The sequence below is a fragment of the Bos taurus genome, chromosome 4 (genome assembly GCF_002263795.3).
Source record: "Bos taurus isolate L1 Dominette 01449 registration number 42190680 breed Hereford chromosome 4, ARS-UCD2.0, whole genome shotgun sequence".
Taxonomy (NCBI): Eukaryota; Metazoa; Chordata; class Mammalia; order Artiodactyla; family Bovidae; genus Bos; species Bos taurus.
Window position 1 is genome coordinate 16,343,649 of NC_037331.1, and position 12,796 is coordinate 16,356,444.

The 12,796-nt window shown below is 47.0% G+C and overlaps 1 protein-coding gene across 19 annotated transcripts in view; it reads right to left on the reverse strand.

The window, feature by feature from the left end:
* Positions 1–11,980, reverse strand: part of ICA1 (islet cell autoantigen 1) — a 163,915-nt gene extending 151,935 nt beyond the window's left edge. For 12 of the 19 annotated variants that reach the window (XM_024990770.2, XM_005205192.5, XM_024990773.2 and 9 more), the window contains exon 1: positions 11,536–11,591. The gene's annotated coding sequence lies outside the window, so the exon portion shown is untranslated. 19 annotated transcript variants of the gene reach the window in all.
* Between the last annotated feature and the right edge of the window lie 816 nt (positions 11,981–12,796).

Below are 12,796 nucleotides of genomic sequence, written 5' to 3' on the forward strand. Positions count from 1 at the left end.
ATTTTTATATTTTATGTTGAAATAATATTTTGGATATATTGCATTAAATAAATATATTATCTAATTTTCCCTGCTTCTTTTTAGTTGTTTCAATGTGTTCACTAGAATGTTTTAAATTAGATATGTGGCTGCCCTTACGTTTTTATCACATAGCTTTTGTCTAAGGCATTAAGTAAAGCAGCAAAGAGCCAAAAATTAATTCTCAGGTCACCAATATTCTATACATACATAAATATTTTAAAGGGTTTTCTCCCCAGAATCTGACAATTATCCTGTCAGATATGTCATTACAGAAATAAAATCTCACTTATATATGTACATAAACTATATATATATATGTGTGTGTGTATATATACATGTATACATAGTCTTTTTAAATGATCTTCAATATAGTCTTTTAAAATGACCTACAATCTGCATTTTCACAATAAGTTGCTTTAAAAAGATCAAACTCTATATGCAAAATGTACTATTTCTTTTAAATCAGATTTATAAAAATGATTTAGTGAAGTGGATGAACTACCATTAGATCATCAAAAGTGAGAAGATAAATCAATCACTCTTACTATACACACACACATACAGAAGCACACATATAAATACCTACAAATATAAAATGCATACATTTATAAATGAAATGTACATAATTCATATACAAATATGAATGGCTAATATTATAAGTGTGAAGGAAGACAAAAAATATGAATGCAGTGATGACACCTCTATGAAATTACACATAAGCATAACGTCAACGATCAGAACAATCTGCAAGATACTACTGTTTATAAAGTTCTCGTTCTTTAAGGTTAAATTCACAACTTAAAGCTTCTTACAGAAATGACCAAGTAATTTCTTAGGCCTCCACAGATCAGTCAGAGGGAGCAGAGGACTTACAGATTATTCAGTCCTATTTTCTCCTTCAGAGATAAGCTAATGGAGGCCCAGGATGGAAGAAAATGTCCGAAGGCATAGAGTAAGCCTTTTCCATTAGTTTTAAATTACCGAAACACACAGACACCAGTATGTTGTTTATAAAATGTCTACGCTGTGCACAGGTCCTGTAAATAAACCAGCATGACCCCTTCCTCTGGAAATGGCACAGATTCACGGACTTTGTTTGGTGAAGTAGTCCCTAAATCATGTTGGCGTTTGTGCTAGCTTAAGAGCAAGGGACCCGGTGGCACCAGTGGTAAAGAACCACCTGCCAGTGCAGGAGACATAAGAGATGTGGGTTTGATCCCTGGGTCAGGACGATCCCCTGGAGAAGGAAATGGTAACCCACTCCAGTATTATTGCCTGGAGAATTCCATGGACAGAGGAGCCTGGTGGGCTGCTGTCCATGGGGTCCTGAAGAGTGGGACACAACTGAAGCAACTTAGCACGCACGTGCAAGGGCCAGGGATGAAGACAGCCTAGGAAGGGGAGGGAGACGCAAGAGGGGGACCTTCAAATAAAAGTCAACAGTAAAGGGAAGCAGGAGACAGCTCTGTGTTTTCATGTGCCTCGATTAGCAGAGCCACCCTCGCCTAAACTGGGTCATCTGGTGGTGTTATCCGAGAACTAGTAAGAGATCTCTTTTCCAAGTTCTTGCTACTTTCTTAGGGAAGAGGTTTACTGAAATAAATAACAGCAGTAGAACTGCTATTACTAATATGAATTATTAATCATTAATTATAACAAATAAGGCACAAGACCAGTTCTTCTGGTGGGAATCAGGAAAGACAGGACCATTGGGCATACACCTGGTCAGGCAGGTGGAACAAGCAGGAAGAACCACCAGGAAGTAGCCCAAAGGCACAGAGCTTCAGGTCAGGCGTGCTGAGAAGAGAGAAGCAGGAAGCAGAAAGAGGGCGGGGGTTTGGCGCCAGTGCAAGTTTCCCTACTCCACCGTGCGCCTGCGCTGCTGCCTCTGGCAACGCGGAGAGAAAAGCACTAGATACAAGGTCACTGGCTCCTGGCCTTCAGGCAGCAGGAGGTAGAGGAGACTCCCCGGGAAGACGATGACCAGGCTCCCCCTCACGCTCTACGGGGAGTCATGGCCCGGGGCATGGCACTGGGCCCTTTCTCCCACAGCTTCCTCTCCTCACCATTACTCATTTTGGGGACCATCCATAGCCACGGCTGTTCCTTCCTCTTCACAAGGGACCGGTCTCACCCTCTTGCCCCTCCCCACCTTATTCCATCTATTATTCCTTCTCTTTCAAGTCAATCAACCTCCCTGTCTGCCTTCAACACATATTCTTCAACCTCTTTCTTCCTCCAGTCACCATCCTCTTCCTTCTCTTCACAAAGGGACGTGTTCTAAGCCCACAGTGTGCTTCCTTCCTCCACCACACCAGAGGAAGGTCTTCACCATGAGCCCAACAAAGGTCCTCCTCTCATTTGACCTTTGACTAAGCTCCCCTTCCTCTATTTCTCAGTAAACACTCTCTACACTTTGGCAACTTTTCAGTTTTCTTTGTTGGCTCCTTTCCCTCTATGTGTGCACCTTTTGAATATCAGTGATCTACAAGGTTCCAGGACTTCCCAGGTGGTTCAGTGGTAAAGAATCTGCCTGCCAATACGGGAGATCCAGGTTCTATCCCTGGGTCGGGAAGATCCCCTAGAGGAGGAAATGGCAACCCACTCCAGCATTATTTTTTTTTTTAATTTAATTTTATTTTTAAACTTTACAAATTGTATTAGTTTTGCCAAATATCAAAATGAATCCGCCACAGGTATACCTGTGTTCCCCATCCTGAACCCTCCTCCCTCCTCCCTCCCCATACCATCCCTCTGGGTCGTCCCAGTGCACTAGCCCCAAGCATCCAGTATCGTGCATCGAACTTGGACTGGCAACTCATTTTATACATGATATTATACATGTTTCAATGCCATTCTCCCAAATCTTCCCACCCTCTCCCTCTCCCACAGAGTCCATAAGACTGTTCTATACATCAGTGTCTCTTTTGTTGTCTCGTACACAGGGTTATTGTTATCATCTTTCTAAATTCCATATATATGCGTTAGTATACTGTATTGGTGTTTTTCTTTCTGGCTTACTTCACTCTGTATAATAGGCTCCAGTTTCATCCACCTCATTAGAACTGATTCAAATGTATTCTTTTTAATGGCTGAGTAATACTCCATTGTGTATATGTACCACAGCTTTCTTATCCACTCCAGCATTCTTGCCTAGAGAATCCCATGGACAGAGGAGCCTGGCAGTCGCAAACCTTGGCTGTCTTCTATTACACTCTACTTGCTCTCTGTAGGTGATTTAATTCACTTCTGTGGCTTCCTCCAACAGCTGTATGACTTCCAAAATTAAACCCCTCTCCAGAGACTACAGTGGGAGGATCAAAATGTAGATTTGGCACTCTGGGGGGTGTGTGTGTGTACACATGCTCAGTTGTGCCTGACTTTTTGTGAATGTGGATCTGGCGCTCTGGGGTGTGTGTGTGTGTGTACACATGCTCAGTCGTGTCTGACTCTTTGTGAATGTGGATCTGGTGCTCTGGGGTGTGTGTGTGTGTGTGTGTGTGTGTGTGTACACATGCTCAGTCATGTCTGACTCTTTGTGAATGTGGATCCGGTGCTCTGGGGGGTGTGTGTGTGTGTGTGTGTGTATACACATGCTCAGTCATGTCTCTTTGTGAATGTGGATCTGGTGCTCTGGGGTGGGTGGGTGTGTGTGTGTACACATGTTCAGTCGTGTCTGACTCTTTGCGAATGTGGATCTGGTGCTCTGGGGTGTGTGTGTGTGTGTGTGTGTGTGTACACATGCTCAGTCGTGTCTGACTCTTTGTGAATGTGGATCTGGTGCTCTGGGGTGTGTGTGTGTGTGTGTGTGTGTGTGTGTACACATGCTCAGTCATGTCTGACTCTTTGTGAATGTGGATCCGGTGCTCTGGGGTGTCTGTGTGTGTGTGTGTGTGTGTGTGTGTGTACACATGCTCAGTCATGTCTCTTTGTGAATGTGGATCTGGTGCTCTGGGGTGGGTGGGTGTGTGTGTGTGTGTACACATGCTCAGTCGTGTCTGACTCTTTGTGAATGTGGATCTGGTGCTCTGGGGTGTGTGTGTGTGTGTGTGTGTGTGTGTACACATGCTCAGTCATGTCTGACTCTTTGTGAATGTGGATCCGGTGCTCTGGGGTGTCTGTGTGTGTGTGTGTGTGTGTGTGTACACATGCTCAGTCATGTCTCTTTGTGAATGTGGATCTGGTGCTCTGGGGTGGGTGGGTGTGTGTGTGTGTACACATGTTCAGTCGTGTCTGACTCTTTGTGAATGTGGATCTGGTACTCTGGGATGTGTGTGTGTGGGTAGTGTGTGTGTGTGTGTGTACATGTTCAGTCATGTACAACTCATTGCGACCCCATGGACTGCAGCCCCGCCAGGCTCCTCTGTCCATGGGATTTCCCAGGCATCAATACTGGAGTGGGTAGCCATTCTCTTCTCCAGGGAATCTTCCCAACCCATGGATTGAACCTGTGTCTCCTGCATTGCAGGTGGATTCTTTACAGTCTGAGCCACAAGGGCAGCTGCTGGTGCTCTGGAGAGGGGTTTAAATTGCCAACCCCCTCCGGTCATCTTCACGGATGTCCAACAGGCATTTCAAATTCAGCACCTCTAAAATTCTCTCTCTCCATCTCCACCCCCTCAATTTTTCTCCTTCTTGTGGTCCCAGTGCTAATCACCAGCAGGAAATCTACTGAGTGGCCCAAACTTGACTTCTCATCTTTTGTAGCCAGTCTCCCAGGCCTCTTCATCCTACCTCCTAAGAAGCTACTAAACACATCTCTTCCTTTTAGATTCACAGTCAGGGCTTAGTCTAGGCCTTCAGAGGCAAAACCATCCTTGTATCTACCCATTCTAATCTTTTACACCATTGTCTGAACTCTTTGTATAACATGCAAATCCTCCTGCTAATGCAGGAGACATGGGTTCAATCCCTGTGTTGGGAAGATACCCTGGAGGAGGAAATGGCAACCAGTCCAGCATTCTTGCCTAGGAAATCCCATGGACAGAGGAGCCTGGTGGGATATAGTCCATGGGGTTGCAAAGAAGTGGACACAACTCAATGACTAAACAACAACTTAACCTTACCTCAAGACTCTCCACAAATGTCACCTCCTCAGTGAAGTCTTCCCCAACCCAACACCTGTCCTCCTCCTCCCCAGGGGCCTTCCACTCCTGCCCTCCCCACTAGAGAATTAACTGCCCCACACCAATGCTGGTGGTGCTCTGCAGTCCCATTATTCTCCTGCAATGAGCTGATTACATCTGCATCACCCCTCGCCCACAAAACATACACACATACTAGCCCTTCCCAGGTGGCTCAATGGTAAAGAATCCAATGCAGGAGATGCAGGTTTGATCCTTGGGTCAGGAATATCCTCTGGAGGAGGAAATGGCAACCCACTCTAGTATTCCTGCCAGGAAAACCCCAAGGACACAGAAGCCGGGCAGCTACAGTCCACGAGGGCATGGAGTCCAACACGACACACATGCATGCCCCTGCACTGGCCTGCAAGTCCTCTGAGGGGAGGAATCCTAGCTGGTTCATCTTTGTCTCCTTACGCCAAGCACAGAATCTGAAACACAGGAGGCCTTCAGCAAATATGTGCTGGATAAAGGGCAGTAATAATGTACTGCCCTTTACATGTGTGAAGCACCGAACAGAGTCACGCCCATATCAGAAGGGCATACAGCCCATTTTGCAAGTGAGACACAAAGGTGAAATAATTTGCCCAAAGTCAACAACTAGTAAATGAAAGGCCACTGTTGACTTTTGAAATCCTGTTTCTCAGCACTCCACTCTACTCCTGGACCAAAGGGTTGGATAATGGGCTTGTTGTTAGTTTGTCGTTCAGTCGCTGAGTTATGTCTCTTTTGTGACCTCATGGACTGTAGCCCACCAGGCTCCTCTGTCCATGGGATTTCCCAGGCAAGACCACTGGAGTTTGTTGCCATTTCCTTCTCCAGGGGATCTTCCCAACCCAGAGCTCTAACACTGGTCTCTTGAGTCTTCTGCATTGGCAGGTAGATTCTTTACCACTGAGCCACCAGGGAAGCTCGGATAATAGGCTCAGCTTCTGTAAAAAAAAAAATCTCTCCTCATCACAGGCTCAGGTGCTATGCTACTCCCAAATCCATAGGTGCCATCGTGCTTATACATAACAAAACCCTGAAGACTCCTGGCGGCTCTCAGGGTTCCTACCAAGAAGAACAAGGAGTGCCATTTATCACAAATAGCTCCTTGGTCCCTGGCCTAGGAGGCACTATCCCAGAAACATGCAGAGAAGGCTGAATTTCCCCTAAGTACCATTAGGTTTTCATGCCCTGTTCTGGGAACAGAGAAGTGAGTGTGAGAGATCATGATGATTGTGAGCAACAGAATGGATTTTAATGTGGGGTCTGGGAAAGCAGCTGCAATACTTTATAACCACTTCTTGCACAAACACTCTCACCACAGAATGAGAGGGACCTACCACTCTCTAGTCTAGACTCTCAGGGTTAGTAATGTACCGTTATCTATATACTCATTGGTCACCACTGAATACGTATACCTCGTGTATCCGACCCCATGGTAATCCATTGCATTCACTTGTCTTTTTCAGGCATCCTCTTTCGATTCTATGTACTTTCTGTAAAATGTCTTCTAAAAATGACCCTTTTACTTTCCTCTAATTCTAATAGCTTTTTAACATCAGTCCCTTATTTTCTACTAGTATCTCCACCAGCTCTCCATGACTGTATAGCACAAAATTGAAATGAGTCCTGTGCTTACCCTGATTAATACATTTAAGCCTCTCAACTCACAGGTGATCAAACTTGCCCAAGGTCATTCAGACAGTAAGGGACATGCATGCACATTGGGCTCCAGGCCTGAGGACCAGTATTCCCTCCCTCTGTACACGTGGGTACTGTGTGGGAAACTCTCCCTCCATTCATCACCTTTTCTGACCTGCCAAATTCTTACTGGCCCTAAGGCTTAACTCAAGGGTCACCTCCTCCATGAATCTTCTCATTTTTCTCTACCCTCTTCCCCACCAGGGTTGGGTGTCTCTGCCCCGGGCTTCATCGCTCCCTACCTTTCCTGAAGTGTCATCGTCCCCTTACCCACTGATCTCCCACACTAGGCTACAGGCTTCTCCAGAGCAGTGAAGGGCCTGGGTCTCGCCTTGGGATTCCCAGCACTGGAACGATGAATGGCACATGACTCACGCAACAAATGCTTGCTGAAAACTGAGCGGCAACCCCTCTTCTCTGATTTGGCCGCAAGCCTGATGAATGACATCATCTAACCAGCAGGAGAGACTTCACATCAGGAGCAATGCCATTTTCTCAACTCTCCAAGAACTCATTCTCTCACCAGGTTTACAATGAAACATGTAGCTACTATTAGTTGAGGAACTAGCACTTCTCAGACACCAATATGAATGCTCTGTGCACACTATGCTTATCCTGGCAACACTGTCCAGGGGACATCATCCTCATTTTATGGCTGAAGCTCAAAATCAGTTACTTATCCTAATTGGCCGAGAGTCATACAGAAGTTTAAAAGTGTGTATAAAACACCTTAGAGTCATCTGTATCCTGTAGAGATTCACTGAAATCTGAAATTACTTCAGTGCATTAATTGGGATTCTAGAATCATGAAAGCATGGTCAACTAGGATTTATAGAGGTTCAAGGAAGTTCTACCATATGCATTATCCAGAGTGGCAAATCATGGCCGTAGTCCTCATTTTCCTAAGCAGATAGATAGGGATTTATAACACCTATTTACCTCAAAGGGAATTGACTATCAAAGGTCATATCTGCCAAAATGCTTTGTTAAAGAAAAGGGCAGAGGCCCATCTTAGTATACTCTGCTGCATAAAATGCTTGGTGCAGTGTTTCTCAAAGACTGGGCTTCCCAGGTGGCTCAGTGGTAAAGAATCCCTCTGCCATTCATGCAGATGCGGGAGATCCGGGTTTGATCCCTGGGTCAGGAAGATTCCCTGGAGAAGGAAACGGTAACCCACTCCAGTGTTCTTGCCTGGGAAATCCCATGGAGAGAAGAGCCTGGTGGGCTACAGTCCATGGGGTCACAAAGAGTCAGACACCACTGAGTGAGCATGTTCTCAAAGATCAGTGGGAGAAGCCTGGGGCATCAGAGCTACCTGAGGTGTTAACAGCAGATGGGAGATGCCTGGCTGGGAATCCACACTTAACAAGCCCCCACATGATTCTATCAGACAGAAAAGTTTAATAATTACCAGCTTAGGACAATGTTTCTCTAACTTTAATGTACACAGGACTCACTTGGGGATCTTGTTAAGAAGAGATTCTTATTCAGTGGACATGGGGTCAGGGGAGGGTGGGTTGAGATTCCACCTGTCTTATAAGCTCTCAGGGAAGTCAATGTTGCTGGTCCATGGATCACATTTGAGTGCCAGGTGTTTAGAAGATCTACCCCTAATGGAACAAATTAGCTTTGCTTTATTCCTCAACCACAGACTGCATTCTCCAACTTTAGGGAGGATTCCATGAAGCCCAAATTCTCAGTATTGGTACAAAATCACTGCAACAACTCAAAACCAACTGGAATGCATTCTCTATCGTGAGGGAAAGGCAGCAGCATCCTTTTCAGATCTAGACAGCACATATGTTTAGCATGTGAAAAAATAATTTACTATTACTTGAGTCCTGCTGTGTGTGTGTGCTCAGTCCTGTCCAACTCTTTGTGACCCCACAGACTGTAACCTGCAAGGCTCCTCTGACAATGGGATTCTCCAGGCAAGAATATTGGAGTGGGTTGCCATTTCCTTCTTCAGAGGATCGTACTGACCCAGGGATCGAATCGCATCTCCTGCATTGGCAGGCAGATTCTTTACCACTAGCACCACCCAGGAAGCCCAACTTGAGTCCTATTTACTGTGAAAATCCTTATATATATATAAATATAAATGTAATTCCTGCTCTATAGATAAGCAAATAAGGACCTGGAAAGCTGAAGTAACTTGCTCAAGGTCATGTGGCTAATTATGTGTTGCAGCTGGGGCTCCAATCCTGCTCCACTGGGATCCAAAGCCTGTCCTTGCCCATCCTCCATGGCAGTAGATATGACAGTGGTATAAAATGTGACAGCCTGAGTGGGGGGGAGGGGGAATGTTCCTCCTATACTGGTATTTGAGTTTAAAGGCTTTACTGAGGCAGATTCTGGATGGGGGTGAAAAAGGGAAAAAGGTGAATTAATCAGTGATCTATGTTGCCTCATGGACATAAACATACAGATGGCATCCTTGTCCATGGTTCCCTTAAATCTGAAAGTGCAGATGGAATAAAAAGGACATTAGTAGCCAGTGCACTGATCCTAAATGTTCCCACCCACCCTCAGGCTTCCAGGTGTACAGCTCAACCAATAAAGAGGAAAAATTCTTCCTGATCCTTGTGGCCTATTAACTTTACCACTTTCTCCTGTATGAGGTTTCTGTAACTTAAAAAGTTCACATGGAAACAGGTTGACCCTGCTATGTCATTTCACAGTTGCCACACCTCTTTCTCTGATAAACCTGCCGGGACCTGAAAAAAAAGTGTACTCTTTAGTCAAATACACTGAAAATGCAACAGTTTTGAAGGTTTTTTGAGTAACAAAATTTTCTGTCTTTTTCATAAGCCTGACGTGGAGAGAAATGCATGGCAATAAAGATGCTCAGAGAAAGCAGTCAGATAGACACAAAATGGATCAAATGAAGGAATGAGCTATAAAATAAAGTTCCCAAGCATTTACTATCCGGTGTCTTTTGGTTGAGTGTCCACAATCAGCTTTTTAGCCTTGGGTCTCTCCACTATTATAATCAGTATTCAACAGCTTAACTGTCATTTTCTAAAGGTTCCTCTATAATAGCAGTACAACTCTTTACCTATTTAATGCAAAAAACAATATAATTAGAAAGCTGCTGCTGCTGCTGCTAAGTCGCTTCAGTCGTGTCCAACTCTGTGCAACCCCATAGACGGCAGCCCACCAGGCTCCCCCTTCCCTGGGATTCTCCAGGCAAGAACACTGGAGTGGGTTGCCATTTCCTTCTCCAATGCATGAAAGTGAAACGTGAAAGTGAAGTCGCTCACATCTCCTTAAATTATATATATATAGCAGTCAAAGAATTTTGCCCCTATGGTATGTATTCTCTAAGCATGATGTTTCAAAAACAAAGACTGAAACCTAAAACAAACAAACAAAAAAGAAAACGGACTTGAAAACTTACTTAAAAGTAAAAAAAAAAAAAAAAAAGTGTGTGTGTCTTGAACAGAATGTAAGAAACAGAATCTGGACCACTGATTACAAACTAGTGGGCATTTCCTATTTCATTCCCTCAGCCCAGAGAACAGTTCAGATCTCAAAAAAACCAAACTAAAGGTCTTCAGAAACCAACTTGGTATTTTTCTGGCGAGTTTTTACTGAAATGTTTGGACATGGACATGTTTGCAATGAGTCATAATTTATAGGACATTAATGGACAATGCCTTCTGTGCTTTTCTTCCTACATTCAATATCATTTTCAAACCAGCTGGTAGTACATTTTCCAGGCCCTGATAATTTTTATAAAGTTACCAGATCTCAGATACTAAGGCTGCCACCCAGCACCCTTTCTCGTGATAATTTTTTATGGTATCTAGAAGAGAACCCAATTCCCTTTCTAAACTATATGCCTTTCGCCAGGGAAAAGGCTCACGCACCGTTTTTAAGATGCCCAAAGAGAAGCTGAGGGGCCTTTGGGGGCACGCCAAGTCAAAAGGCAACGGGAAAGGTTAATGGACAGTCGCTCTGGGCAAAGGCAGACGTAATAACAGGATATGTTCGTTTCTAGAGGAAGCAGGATAGCGCGAGGCAGGAAAGGCGGCGTCAGCGGCACCCAAAGGAAACGGGCGCGCGGGGGTTCGCGGCGACCTGGCCTGCTTAGGGGCTCCCGCTCCAGTCCGGTCCGAGGCTCGGAGCACCTCACCCGGGGCGGGGGAGGGATCCACCTCAGGCCTCCTGGTATGAGTGCTTCTAGTGCTCCCTCCCACCTCCGCCAAAGATGGGGAATGGGGAGAAGAGAAAAGCCGAACACCGGGAGCTGCGGCAGGTGAACTCGGCAACAAGTCAAGTCCCGGCCCAAGAGGGACCGCGGGGGTCCTGGGGCCGGAAGGGCCGGGGAGGCAAGGCCCGGAGCGGGTGGGGCGGGCGGGAGGGGGAAGGGTGCTGCCGACGCGGAGTCCAGAGAGGCGGCCGGAGCCGGGAACGCTTCCCTCCCGCTGCCCCGGGGCGGACGCGCGCTCTCGAGGCGCGCGCCTCCTCCAGACCTTCCCAGGCCCCAGGGCGGAGGCGGGGAAGGGGAAGGGGCTGTGGCGGTGCCCGCACGGGGATGAGGGCGCAGGAGGAGGCGACCTGTATGTCACCCAGCGCGCGGAGGGCAGGGTTGGCAGCCCCAGGCTGGCGCCCCCGACCGCCCCGGCTGCCGGGAATCTCCCGCGGCAGCCTGCCGCCCGCCCGGCTCGCCCCCGCCCGGGCCCCGGAGGGCAGGTACCTCGGAGCCCCGGCCCCCGGGAGCCTCCCGGCCGCGAACGGAGCGTTCCTCCTGCTCCCTCATCCGACGTCAGCGTCAGCAGAAGGCGAGGGAAGGGGGCGGAGGGAGCACAGGAACCGGTCCTTCCTGCGGCGGAATAGCAGCCGGCGGAGCCCGTGCGCGCCGCAGCGCAGCGCAGCGGTCGGGGGGAGCGGGCGCCCTCGCCTCCCAGCGAGCTCCTAGGGCCGGGACCCCGCCGTCGCCTCCCCTCCCTGTTTCTCCCCTCCGAGGACGCCCAGTGGGCGACCCCTCTCAGTAGGACCCCGGGACCCAGAGGAGGGAGGGGCCGATGGCCTCACCTTGTTTGGGGCGGGTCCGGGATGGGGGGAGTGAGTCTCCTTCTCTCTACTCCCTCGGGTCCTTCCTCGACCCCCATCTCCTGGGGTGCCCCCCGCTTGGATCTACCGCCCAGGGTGACCCCGCCCCGGCTCTCCCGCAGGTGTTCCACGTGTCCATAGAATTTGCGTCACAATGACCTGGCCGACAGGTGGGAGCAGCCGCGAACGCCCCAGGGTTCCCACTGTGCAGTGCTTTGCGCGTGCTACTTGCCTCCACGATAGATTTCCGTGGCTTTAGAGGACAGGACACGTTTTGACTCCAATGCCAAAAAAAGTTACAGAGGCCTCTATCTGGGAATCAAGTTTGGGCTTAATGTTAAAAGGCTCTATGAAAAGAAAAACAACTGTATACATATATATATATATATTTTTTTCTTTTGTCCCCATATATTCACATATCTTTTTTTACTTAGGTTACTGATACTTACAGTAGTTTAATCTTCTCTTATTGTTTGTCAACAGGAAAGAACCAACGTCTTGTTTTTAAGTACCCTACTGTGATCACAGGAAGAAAAGGTGTTGCTTGCTAAAATCATCTATGCTGAAAAGCAGTCCTAATGTACTATGACTCATCCCTCATGTTATATATTTCTTAAAAGGTGCATTGAATAGTCACTGATTGAAACAATTTAACAGGGTGAAAGGAAAGATGATTATTGAGTAATGACGCAAACAAGCCTGAAATCCACAGGTAACATGAATGGGCTGCTTGTTATGTGCTAGGCATATGCTGTACACTTTATTGTAATCCTTCAGCAACCCAATAAAATGGGTAGAGTATTATCCATATTTTACAGATGTAAACGTTGCCCAGAGTACTATAAAGGCATTCCGCCAATAGGATGTTCAGCATGTTTGAATCCAGGGTTGTCTGAACCAAGAGA